At 34.6% G+C, this 12,360-nt stretch overlaps 1 long non-coding RNA gene across 3 annotated transcripts in view; it reads left to right on the top strand.

The window, feature by feature from the left end:
• LOC107529813 (uncharacterized) overlaps positions 1–12,360 on the top strand; it is a 54,287-nt gene that overhangs the window by 3,238 nt on the left and 38,689 nt on the right. For all 3 annotated transcript variants that reach the window (XR_015714394.1, XR_001602481.2, XR_001602482.2), the window contains exon 3: positions 65–264. This is a non-coding gene — a long non-coding RNA (uncharacterized LOC107529813). The remainder of the gene's footprint in view (positions 1–64; positions 265–12,360) is intronic.

Below are 12,360 nucleotides of genomic sequence, written 5' to 3'. Positions count from 1 at the left end.
CTCTTGTTATTGCAGTGTACCCAGAGCTTGGAGAGAAGACTTTTTTTCTTTCTTTTTTTTTTAGAAATGGAAGACAAAAAATTAAAATTGTCAATAAGGAGTTTTTCAAACGCCAGGCTCCTCCAGGATTGAGCTAGATGGTTCCAAGCACTTGTCATTTCTGGCAAGGAGAGTGCAGAGAACAAAGGCAGAAGACCTGGGCTGAATTGCATCTCTTAAGGGTAACCACGCAACAGGTTTATTTGTAGCAGTGTGACCTAAGAGGTGAGAAGGCAAGGCTTTGGAGCCAATGCCACGCACACTGTGTTAGCTTTTGTTCACTCACAGTAAAGAGTGAATGTTGGCTACCGATTCTTGGGGGGTGGGGGGTGGGGGAGGGATATAGCCTATGCTATTGTAAGCATTCAGGTAATTCTTCAGTTACTGTGTTCTAATGCTTTGAACCAACAGAGAACAAACCAATCCATGTTTTAGGGGACTGAGAATACTAGATATTCCATTAAGCTTTACTTGATATTCAAAGTAGAAATGTTCTCTATTCTGTTTAACCTAGTTAACACTGGTGTGGCTTTCACATTTCAGTGCCTTTTCAAGTGATCAGACAGGGCCAGCATTTTGTTAAACTCTAAACAGTGAATTAAAAGCACTGATGAGCTGAAGCAGCCCTCTAATGCAAAATGACAAATTGCACTTAAGCAATACATGAACAAGAAAATGATTTATGGATTTTTACAATGGTCCGAGCAAGTGAAAGCAACATGAATTATACATCCTAATGCCCACGATATCATTTTCTAATAGTACTGTTTCAGTTCAGATGCTACACTCTCATCCTTTCTATAAGAGATATTGATCAATAAGAGGTCCAGGAATATTTTTAAATTAGGCAATGGTGTTTGATACTGCTTCCAAATATATATATTTTTTTCTCTTGAGTATGGGTAGGTGGTGGTGATGAACATTGAACATACTAACATTCTTCTTAGCTCCTTCAAATATTGTCTTTTAGTGATAAATAAATAGTCCTTTGGATTTATGTTTTTGTTCTACACTTTCCTTCAGAATCCAACAAATAGATCTGATTAAGAACGATAGTCTTTATTACATCATGACCTCTTTTTCTGTAAACCAAAATGCATTACTTCATCTTACCCTTTTCTTTCACTGCTTTGGATATTGAAAAATCTGATTTCTCCAGAACATCTTTATCCTTTTGGTATATGTTTTATCCTGTTTTGTTTTGGTTTTGTTGTTGTTGTTGTTGTTTTCCAGAACACTGTTCATTGTTAATTCCATAGTGTATTAAAGACACACTGGAGTTAGTAAAAAGGTGACAGCCTTAGGGGTTTTTTTTACCTTTGTAGACAAAATAGATCTTAGGGCTGTTAAATTACAGGAGAGAAATTAATCAGAGAATATTTTATGTGGTGGTTTTTACAGTCTGAAAAAATTTTTTTAACCTAGTTACCACTGTGTTATGATGAGGGAATACCTTTAGCATTTTTATTTAACCATTTGTTGCTTGTCTAAGTAAGTACTTTGGAGTGTGTATAGAATTTCAAACGAAGATGGTGTCTTTACTGTATTAATACTCAACCACAGGCAACTTCTAATTACCCAGAGGCCTCTAGAGTCACATTATTAAGCTTAATCTTAATTATCCAGGTTTATAAAAAAAGGAAAAAAGAAAAAAAATATTGAATCCCAGCTTCTGCTTTTGAGAGCATTGATAATCACTCTCACTGAAAGATTACTGAAATCAATGATGTGATTAGGACTGTAAATAGGAACTACGAGACATCACATTTACAAAGCCAGCTGCTTGCTAACAGGAATGACGTATGGGATTTACTGATGAGGTAGAAATGAAGCTTTAAACATTAAGGTCGATGTAGAACAATTTCAAAAATTAATTGTAAGCCTCAATTAAGTTTATATATAAGTAAGACAAAAGGCGTCTAGAATGCTCTCATCCCCAGTGTTTTTTTTTCTTATTGTATAGTGGGTGTGTTTCTTATTAGTATCAGCATAATATTAGTGCTTGTCTGGAAAGTATTCATTGTATGCTTAAGAGAAAGCCCGTTGACTTTATACATAGAGTGAAATTACCCAAATTGTAATGAGGGTTACAAATCAGAGCATTATTTTCTGAAGAGTTTGAAAATGTTATTGGAGACAGACCATGAAAAGAATATCAAACATAGTTTGAGAATTACAATAGTAAACAGAATAGTTTAATAGATACTTCCATTAAAGAAAAAAGTTTTTCTCTAAGTTGGACTTCCTAGTTAATATAACTCTTTGTATAAGAAACTTGATTTTCATGATGCCTTATTTAAATGTCTTGAAAATGCTATACTATAAAATATTTATTTTATTGAAATTTCATGTTTGTTTTTTTAGGTGAAAGTGACTGTTTTTTAAACAACAAGTGTATGCCCAGCATTTTTACATAAGTTATAGTATTTTCCCCCATGTCTATAGGTATTGTCATCCCAACATTATAAATAAGGATACTAAGGTTGTTCAGAATTTAAATAACTCACCAAATTAATACAAACTTCAAATCTAGGCCTTTTGATGCTTGTGTTGAGGCTCTAATCCCTGCTTCTCCAAATATTTGATCTTGGCCAAGTTATTGAACTCCCTTGAAACTCTGTCAAAGTTGGTCAAACATTCCAAACATCTGATAAATATAATAGTGTGTTGACCTTGTCGAGTCATTGTGGAACTTAGACTGACATGATGTGTGTGAGATTCTCGGCCCATAGGAGACTCTTAGTATATGTCAGCCTTTATTAGAGCAAGATGTTTTGAGTCAGGTAGTCCATAAATAAGGTACTTATTGAGAATCACTGACATTGATTTTTCTACTGATTTTCTTTTCTTTATGAAACACAAACTAAAGTATTTATTTGAGGTGCCAAAAAAAAAAAAGTTTTACATTGGCCTTATTTTGCAGGAAATTATAATTTTGAAGACAAGATGCGAATGTAAAGGAAGATGACTGAACTAATTAGATTTAAATTAGGCTTTCATGCTGTTTTATTTTTATACTTGTATTTGCTTTCATCCAGATAAGTTCAAGTTTTCTGTAAGTTTGCATTTCTATGAAAATAGTGATACATAGATAGATTTTAAAGATCATTTTGATAAGAACATAGCTCTTTCATTGTGAAATACTGTTTTTCCTATTTCCACCTCAAAGTTTTAGGATTAAAGGATTCTTATTTGACAGATTCACTTATATTTATTTTAACTCCTTGATGTAAAGTCTTAATGCCTCATACTCTATTCACGACAGTGACTACTAAAATTCTCAAAATTGAAAACAAATTGGTGAAAATCGGTCCCTTAAAATAAAGTGAATTTATTAAAATGACCTAGACTGAACCTTAAGCCTCAACTGTATTTTACTTTCTTTTCAGCAGTTTCCTCCTTGTCATTTTTCTGCCTGGCATTGCTGTTATGAGTATTCTCTCCAGTAACTTTTAGTTTTAGAAGCGAAGGCATGCATTGGTGCTGGTGCGATGAAGCATCGCCATAGGGATATCTGGGGAAAGGAAAATAAATGTAGGTCATGCAATATGTCTCAAGGATTCATAGTGAAATTGAGAAAGGATATGCATAGAAAGGTTTAAATAACTTCATTAAGCAGTGTGGAAAAAATGATAAAACCTAATAACTAGGAATGCTGAGTGCATGGGGATTAGAGGCTAGACTAAAATTAATTAATTAAGCAAAGATTTCTAGAAAAGGACAGTTTTTTGGTTATGGTTTTAAAGGTAACAATGATACAGATTAGTAGAAGGAGATATGTGAAGAAAGTTAGAGGGACTTGCGCAGTAAAGAAGTTAAGGCAGTGATAGCAAAAGCTATCATAAAGCTGTCAAAAAGGAATAATATACAGAGATACGGAACCATGGAGCAGTCGAACGAATTTCAGAGGGAGGCAGGGGTGGGAAGCGGGGGCAGGGAGATTAATCAGAGAACTTAGATGCATATATATTCGTGACACATGGACACAGCAGTGTGGAGAAGGCCTAGGTGGGGGTGGGGGGTGCCGGGTGGAGGGGACCAATAGGGGGGGAAAGGGGACATCTGTAATACTTTCAACAATAAAGATACATTTTTTTAAAAAAAGGGATAATAGCCCAGCCAGTGTGGCTCAGCGGTTGAGCAGCGACTTATGATCCAGGAGATGGAGGTTTGATTCCGGGTCCGGGCACATGCCCCGGTTGCGGGCTCGATCCCCAGTCGGGGGCGTGCAGGAGGCAGCTGATCAATGACTCTCTCATCATTGACGTTTCTATCTCCCTTTCCCTTCTTCTCTCTGAAATCAATAAAAACGTATACACACACACACATATATATGTGTATATATGTGTATATATATATGATAATAAAAACAGCAATTAATCCTTTCAGTTATGAGCCAATATCCTGACTTCGGATGCATTTTCTTAAATCTGTGATGCCAGGTGGACTCAGTTTTGTTTCATTTGATTTATATTTCCCCATACCCACCCACAAGAACTTGGCCAAATTTAAGATTAGCAGAGCTGAGTGAGATCTTCATTCAGCATTCAGACCTGAGGAAGGCTTTTGCTATGGCTTGGGCCGATAGCCAATGTTCAGCCTTAAAATGATGATAAAAACTTACCAGCTTATCGCTTGTTCATTAGCATATTTATTTGGGAACCTTGGCTGCTACTGCTAATTTAATGCTGAAATTCTGATTGCTGATTTTCTCAAAACATTTTTTTTAACTTGGTCTAGTGAGACACCTGAACAAGTGTCTAATTTAACAAGAACATATTTTTATTCTGCTTGGCAGGATTAGAGGGAGAAGTATTGCTCAAGCCCAAAGAATCCAACAAACATCCTGCTGAATGGTCACATTTTTGATGAATCTGTTGGCTGCATAACCAGTGCTTAACAAAGATGCACTGACTAAATGAATGAATGCTTGACCTTTTTAACTCTCTACTATTATTCATCTTAAAAGATATTTCTATTATACTCAATTCCACGAGCTATGTTTTTAGTGATCTGTATTCAAGAAAAGTCTTTTTAAGTTGCTTATTTTAAAGAAACCTTACCTAAGACAGGAAATCCACTGTACATTTCTTTTTTCTTTTTTTAATTCTCACCTGAGGATACTTTTTCCATTGCTCTTTGGACAGAGTGGAAGGGAGAAAGAGAGCGAGAAGCATTGATATAAGAGAAAGAGAGACACATCTATTGATTGCCTCCCACATGTGCCCCGACCGGACTGGGATTGAGCCTGCAACCAAGCTACGTGCCCCTGTCCTGAAGTACCCACTCGTGGGACTACTCCTGGGGTAGCCCCTGTCGACTGAAACCTCTGGTGGTGGCAACCGGTGGAGATTCTGGAAGGGGAAAGCAGGGCCTGGGAGTTTCACACCCGTCCGTTATTGCCATGAACCCCCTTCGACACTGGTGTGGAAAGAGGTGCAATTAAGATGGTTAGCCTTTCAATATGTTCCTCACTAACAGGATTTTTTTTTTAAATCCAATTTTTGGTATTGAGATCCCAGAAACTCTAGGAAGAGGCTTCTTTTAGTTGGAAAGTCCTTAAATAGTAACCCATTTTTCAGATTCCAATTGGAGAGTGTTTTGGAATAGTGAGATCTATTTCTGACATGCACAGAAAGCTGGGGCAATCTCTTCCGGCTGGACAGCTCAGTTACTGGTTGTTTCATGCTTATTGCTTACTAAAATTCATAGCAGAATTTTTTTAAAGCCTTTTGCTTCGTCACTTATTTATGTTTTAGTATATTGCTCTTTATCCAATTAACTACATTTTTCCTAGAATTAAAATATAGATTAGGTTTACCTCTGAATGGCAAAGAATGAGTAGATATCATCCTAGAGCACATGATTTATTTATTTTAAAAATCTATTGATCTTTATAATGATTATTTTTAATAGTATGTCAGAACTAAGCTATGTTGAGGAGGGAACTTTTGTTTGCAATTTTAAAATGAATGCCCTTTTAAAAGAATGCTCCCTTTCTCTTAAAGTTAGTAGTTTGGGTTTAGCTAGTACTCTCATCATTTATGTAATACTTTTATGTTTAAAATAAGGACATGCAGAGAGCATGAAATCTGATTCATAGAACAGAGGAGGTAACATGAACTCCTCTTTATTTCTGTGCTCTTAAATTTTACCTACATATGAAGCAGAGTTTTAGATATATGGGAAGAAATGTTATTGATGTTAGAGTTCTATTTTAACTCTAATAATTATGATTAAAATGGATAAAGGGGGAAAAATTAAGGTTATGGCACTTAGGGACATGTTTTTAATATGGTGCTATTGTCTTAAATTGTTGGTGATCATATAGTTTCTGCTGAGTTTTTTATTATGTTTAGGAATATTTGTGAATTGTTTTTTCTTATCAGAGAAGAATGTGTTATATTTCAGTGAGTTATAGGTGGCAGTGTGCACAGCAAAATTCCATGTTTTATTGAAAGTATAAAGAAGATATTTCAATTGGTTAACAACTTTATATTTAAGCTTTTTGTCATTCTAGCCCCCATTCTAAGCTACCCCCTCCTTTTTATTTTTAATCTAAAAACATCAAATAAACTCCCGCAGGTAAAGAGTGCTCTTGGGAAGTATTTTGAATCTCAGGTTTATTATGAAAGATAGTTAAATGTTTTTTTGTGCGTGTGTGTTTTCTTTATTGTATTTTATTTTGTTTTATTTTACTTTTTAACCTTTATTGTTGAAAGTATTACAGATGTCCCATTTTTCCCCCCATTAATCCCTTCCACCCCACATCCACCCTACCCCCCAGGCCTTCCCCATACCAATGTCTATGTCCGTGGATTATGCTTATAAACATATAAGCTCTTTGATTAATCAAATAATTAAGTTTTTTTAAATTTTATTAAATAACGATGTATTGGGAAAAGTATAATGTTGACTAAACAGCTGATTTAATATTAAAATCAGAATTTTAAAGCTGAAAGGATTCTCAGAGTTACATCTCAAGCCAGTGATAGAGAATTTTTTATTCTGTTTAGATTTTCTGTTTTAAAAGTTACAAGCAAATGTGCTTTGGTTGCTAAGGTTGTAAAAATGCAATACTTTCTTGATTTACTATCCTGAGGGGTGATATCTATCTTAAAGAATGCTAAGTAAAAAATTGCTATTCTCTATGCTTGATATCCACTGAGAAAGCATGATAATAGAATTATAAATGATGTAGAGAACAGAATAAACCTTAAATTGATGATCGATAGCCATACTGTGACATCGCATGGAGACTAAAAGCATCAGGCATTCTGGTGGCCCAGTGACACCGTTCCTTTCAGAGACTTTCACGAAGTGCATCCTAAGGTTTTTTGAAAGTTACTTAGAGACATGCAGGGGAGCAGGGAGAGTGGAACTAAGAGTCAAAGAGGCAAGCAGGTCCAACTTGGGTGCCCTGCAGTTTTCTTGTTGTTTTGTTTTACATATTGAACTTTTAAACTGAAATCCTTTTATCTGATTCAAATTCTTCATGTATAGAGCAGAAATTAAGAACTGAGTAGATCCTGACACTCTCCCAGGGTCAAGTCAATAATCATCAGGGTAGGGCTGACACTGCAGATAGGTAACCACACTTACTCAGTATTTCTGTTTTCTCTGGTGTGGGTTTTTTGTTTGTTTGCTTTGCTTGTCTTGTTTGCCACCTAACTTGTTTATTCATTTTTAATGCACTCGATTACTTTGCAATTCTTGGTCCATATGTTGCCTATAATTTTCAAATAGATATGCTTGCTTGCAAATGCTCACATTAATGCCCGCCCATTGTTTTAGGATCATTTGATTCACTCGAGCTGATATATAAACGTTATTAATTCTAAGAGGAAATAAGCAGACTTAAAGAAATTAAGATAGAGACTACTTCTTCAGATATTTTTTTCTGCTCTTTTTCAAGGTCAGTAAGATAAGTTCTCTAAACTTGGATTTTTCTTAAGTACTTTGCAATACATTTTATTGTTTTTTGATATGATGTTGTTATCTGGCATTCAGAAGTCTGAACACTGTCAAGCGCTGGGAGTTTAAAACAGGCCTAAACCTGTAGAAACCGAAGGAGACGTTAGCTAAATGTATCAGGATAAATTTCCTATTAAATATACAGTGAAGCCATGACAATCTGATAAATAGGAGACTAACCCCAAATCTCCCGTCTGGGTTGGAAGGACACAATGGGCCCCAGGTTATGCCCTCCCTAGTTTTGGATAACTTACTCTCCTGGACAACTTCCAAGTCAAAGAGTTCCCCCAAACAGTTATTCTGCTCAGAGTTACCCTATTCCCACTGGATATGCCCCTCCAAAATTTTTTAAAAAATACATTAGTTGAAATCTCAATTCTTCCCACTACTGTTGCTTAGGTTTAATAAAAAATAAACATCTTCAGTATGTGAATATTGCAATATAAAAACATCTGGCTTATTTTGCATATTTGGCTAGGGCCTGGGGAAAAATCATTCATTTAGGTTGTGCTTGCATGGACCTATATGATAATCTAGATTTCAGACCCTTTATGTTTATGAACTCACATTTATTAAATATAGGGCCCCCAGAAGCTAATAACTTGTTCATGCCCTATGTAACTTCAATTTGAAATTTAAAAAATGGCAAGACGTTTTGGTTGATTAATTCAAGAAAAACATATTAAGCACTTACCATGTGCCAAGGGGCTTGGTGTATGTTAATGAGTAAAATAGACAAATGTCCTCACCTTTGTTTCAGTGGTTTTTATGTGTGTCCAGGCAGCAACAAATGAGTGTCTTAAATAAATAAATAGTATGTCAGAAGTGAAGGTGCTGTAGGAAAGAAAGAATGGGTTAAGAGGCTCGCTTAATTGAAAATTAAGTACTTTCAACGCTCTGAAATTTGTGAGGTTATGGAACTCAGACATGGAGTAGAGTAGGTTACTGGTGACTGTAGTTGTTTTGCTATGAGAAGGGAAGGCAGACACAATTTTAGCTGTTCTTTTTTAACTTTTCCTTTAGGAATTGCTTTAAAAGGGATTTTCTCATTAGCCACCAAATTGAATGTTTTCCCACTCGGTGATTTGCTCCAAACACTAGATTAGTGGGAGAACCCTAAAATAACTCTTGTCATTCTAATGGCAAGTAAAGGGATGTCTGGATGTAGAGTAGTTTTCCATTTTTTTATAGTTGTCTTTTGGGGGGCAGAAAAATAAGGCAATATTTAAGAATCTGTCTGTGGAGGCAAAAAGTCAGTTTAGGACATTGAGTCCTCAGCAGACTTCAGAGGAATTCCTTGATTGCTTTAACAAAACCCTTATCTTTAGGGAAAGAGCTAAATGATAAAAATAAAGAAATTAAAAACAACGAAAAATATAGTTATTGTCATTTGAACAAGTATGTTTCACGTGGAAACTGATGACAAAAACTTATTCAGATTTGACTGCCTTAAGAGCCCGCCTCTATTGGCCTCGCAGAAATCTAATTTGTATTCAAGTTGTAACGACGATGCTTAAACATGTTAAATGCCAATATGATGACACTTCTGGAATGTGCTATTGGCCAGTAGTATAGATGTGTAGCTCACACAGACTTCATATGGTTTTTCTTAACTCATTTAGTTATATAATTAGACAAGCAGTGGTCTTCCGGTCATGTCCTCTCTCCTTGTAAAATCTCTAATTACAAAATGCTCACTCGTGCTCTGGAAGATTTTCAGATTATTATTTCATTTTACCAGCATGCCTACATCCCAAGCTTATATATTTATTTGCTTACTAACTTCACAAATTTATTCACTTATTAAAAATATGAGATGTACTCCTATAGGTATGGGACATTGTGTTAGGTACTTACAGAAACTTTTTCTGGATAAAAACTTTTCATATGAAAGGTGGTAAGGTGATATGTCTACTCTCAGTATCCAATTTGGGAACCATGATCTAGTTCTTCTTAGGTTATGGTTGTACATTGAGTGGAAAGGAGAGATTGATGATAGTGAAGATGTAGGTAGAAGTATCACTAGGTTTGGAGGTAGAGAGACAGAAACTGGATGATTTCAGTTAAATGCTATGTATTTGATATTCATAATGATGACAAAGAGAAAAGGTTTTATATTGTCTATATTTTTACTAATGAAGGAGAGACATTTTTAATCCATTTCAGAATTATTTCAACAGAGTAGTCATTTATATAAAGTTAAGATTTATATAAAGTTAATAACAAATTACTTTAAATATAATTCTTTACATTTATATATTGAAGGAGTTTGTGAAATTCTTGATTAGTTCTTTTAAAGTTCTGTTATAAAAATTATTTCGTATGGCTTATTTTATTTTTAGTATTTGATGGATAAGTTATACCCTTGCAGATTGGACTCAACCTATTTTTTTAATTACTCCATATATATTTAGCTTAATGATTTGCCATGCTTTGTATGTTGCAAATGTGTGTTTTTTCTATAAAGAATTTCCTATACTTTATAGACTTGTAATGCAATTAATAATAAGTATATATTTATAATCCTTCTAAATGTTTAAAAATCATGTTTAAACCATTCTCCACCTGCATACAATGAGCTCTACAACATGTGCAGAATTATCTTCTACATAGTCATCTATGGATATCTTGTTTCTAGCTTAATTTCATCACATAAAGTTGGAACTGTGTTTTAGTTTTGTATCTTAGCTTCTATAAAAGATTGCTAAATTTCATATAATATCTTTCTGGAAGAAATTGGAGTAATTAAGAAGCACAAAAGTACCTATTTAATTAGCCTACTTGTATCCTCAGAAGGATCTTTAACTGTAAAAAGTCTGAGGAAGCTTGTCTTTAGTTAATTGAATAAGAGGATTTTGCACCTTTTTATATTTCTTCTCACTCACTTGATTTAGTTTTGTTCACTCTAAAATAACTCACTAAAAAAGTCCAAACTCTATACTCTTGTCTAGGTAATATTTTGTTGAAACCTGTAAACCTGTGGTCAAATCTACAGTCGATATCAATCCTGTTTTGTTAGCAGGAAGGCACTGAATATATTTTTATGATTAAAAAAAACTATTCAAATATGAAAATATCTCATTGATCTTTAAGGGTAAGGGATTTATTATGTTGACATCGATTGCACAGTTCAAAGTGCAGTTTGAGAGCTGCTTAATCTCCCTTTCCCGTGGATGTTGCTAACCCACAGGCACGAAGAGCTTGACTTACGTATAGATCCTTCCTTCCCCAGATAATTGTAGTATTTACTAAGATGAACTTTATCTGTTTCAGCTTAATATTTCTTTGAAAGGGCAGTCCTAATTTAGAAGCGAATGAATAAAAGGCACCATGCTTTTAATTACTTTTTAAAAAGAACCTGATTCTTTCCTCTTCCAGTGCTCTAAATCAGATTGAACTTTGGGGGAAGAAACAAAGCAGAGGGGAGTTGCCTGTCGAGAAGTATTCTGAATGCAAATATAAGTTACCAATCCTATTACAGAATAAAGGAAACGAAGAGAAACAGTAGCTGCCATTTCAGCTCAATAACTCTGGTACCTCCTAGTGAAATCATTTTGCGACTGCTGAGTAGAAATAGTTTAAAGGTCTATTGTAAAAGAAACAAGAATTTTATTCCTTAATTAGACTCCTCAGAGACTGTCATGATTTTCCAAAATTGAATAACCTTTTATTCCCTGGTTAGAGTTAAATCATTAAGCTCATTTGATTTCCTGTGCCCCATTTGATTTCACTTTAAGGTTTCACCTTTACAAATGCATTATACCAGCCAGGCCCAGGAATGTTTTCATTTCCTCTCTCTTTAGTAACAAAGCAGAGTAACTTTTCTTAAAATTAACATTTGACAGAGGGGATAAATTGCAGAACTGAAGTCTCCGGATATTGTACAGGCAACCAAGTGGGGAACAGTTTGTTTATGTATTTCCTACCTCAAGCTCGGATAGATAATGAAGACTGGTTTTCTTCTTTTTCTTAATAGGGAGAATTTTTTCTGATGTAAAATGTTGGACTTTTATGGGGATTGTTTTCAGTTTTGTTGTTTTTCAGTTAAGGTTGATTCAAAGGCAGAATTTATGCCAGCATTTGGAATTTTGTTGTCTAGTGAAATATATGATAATGTCTATCATACATTAATTCACAGTTGATTCATTTAGAATTTCTGAAAATCTGAGTCTCATATTAAACTTTTTGACATAGTGAGAAAGAGTATGCTATACAAATAAATTCTGTAAAAAACTAGATGGAAAAGTATACATACTTAGAGGTCAAACTGTTCAAAGTTTTTAGACCCATTCTTGCACTAGAAGTTCAAATAAGAGTAGAAAAGGGTGTGATTTCTTCTTGGGGGAA

The sequence above is a fragment of the Miniopterus natalensis genome, chromosome 4 (genome assembly GCF_054644295.1).
Source record: "Miniopterus natalensis isolate mMinNat1 chromosome 4, mMinNat1.hap1, whole genome shotgun sequence".
NCBI classification, from domain to species: domain Eukaryota; kingdom Metazoa; phylum Chordata; class Mammalia; order Chiroptera; family Miniopteridae; genus Miniopterus; species Miniopterus natalensis.
The sequence above is the reverse complement of the archived record's forward strand: the minus strand, read 5'-3'. Positions and strand labels throughout refer to the sequence as shown.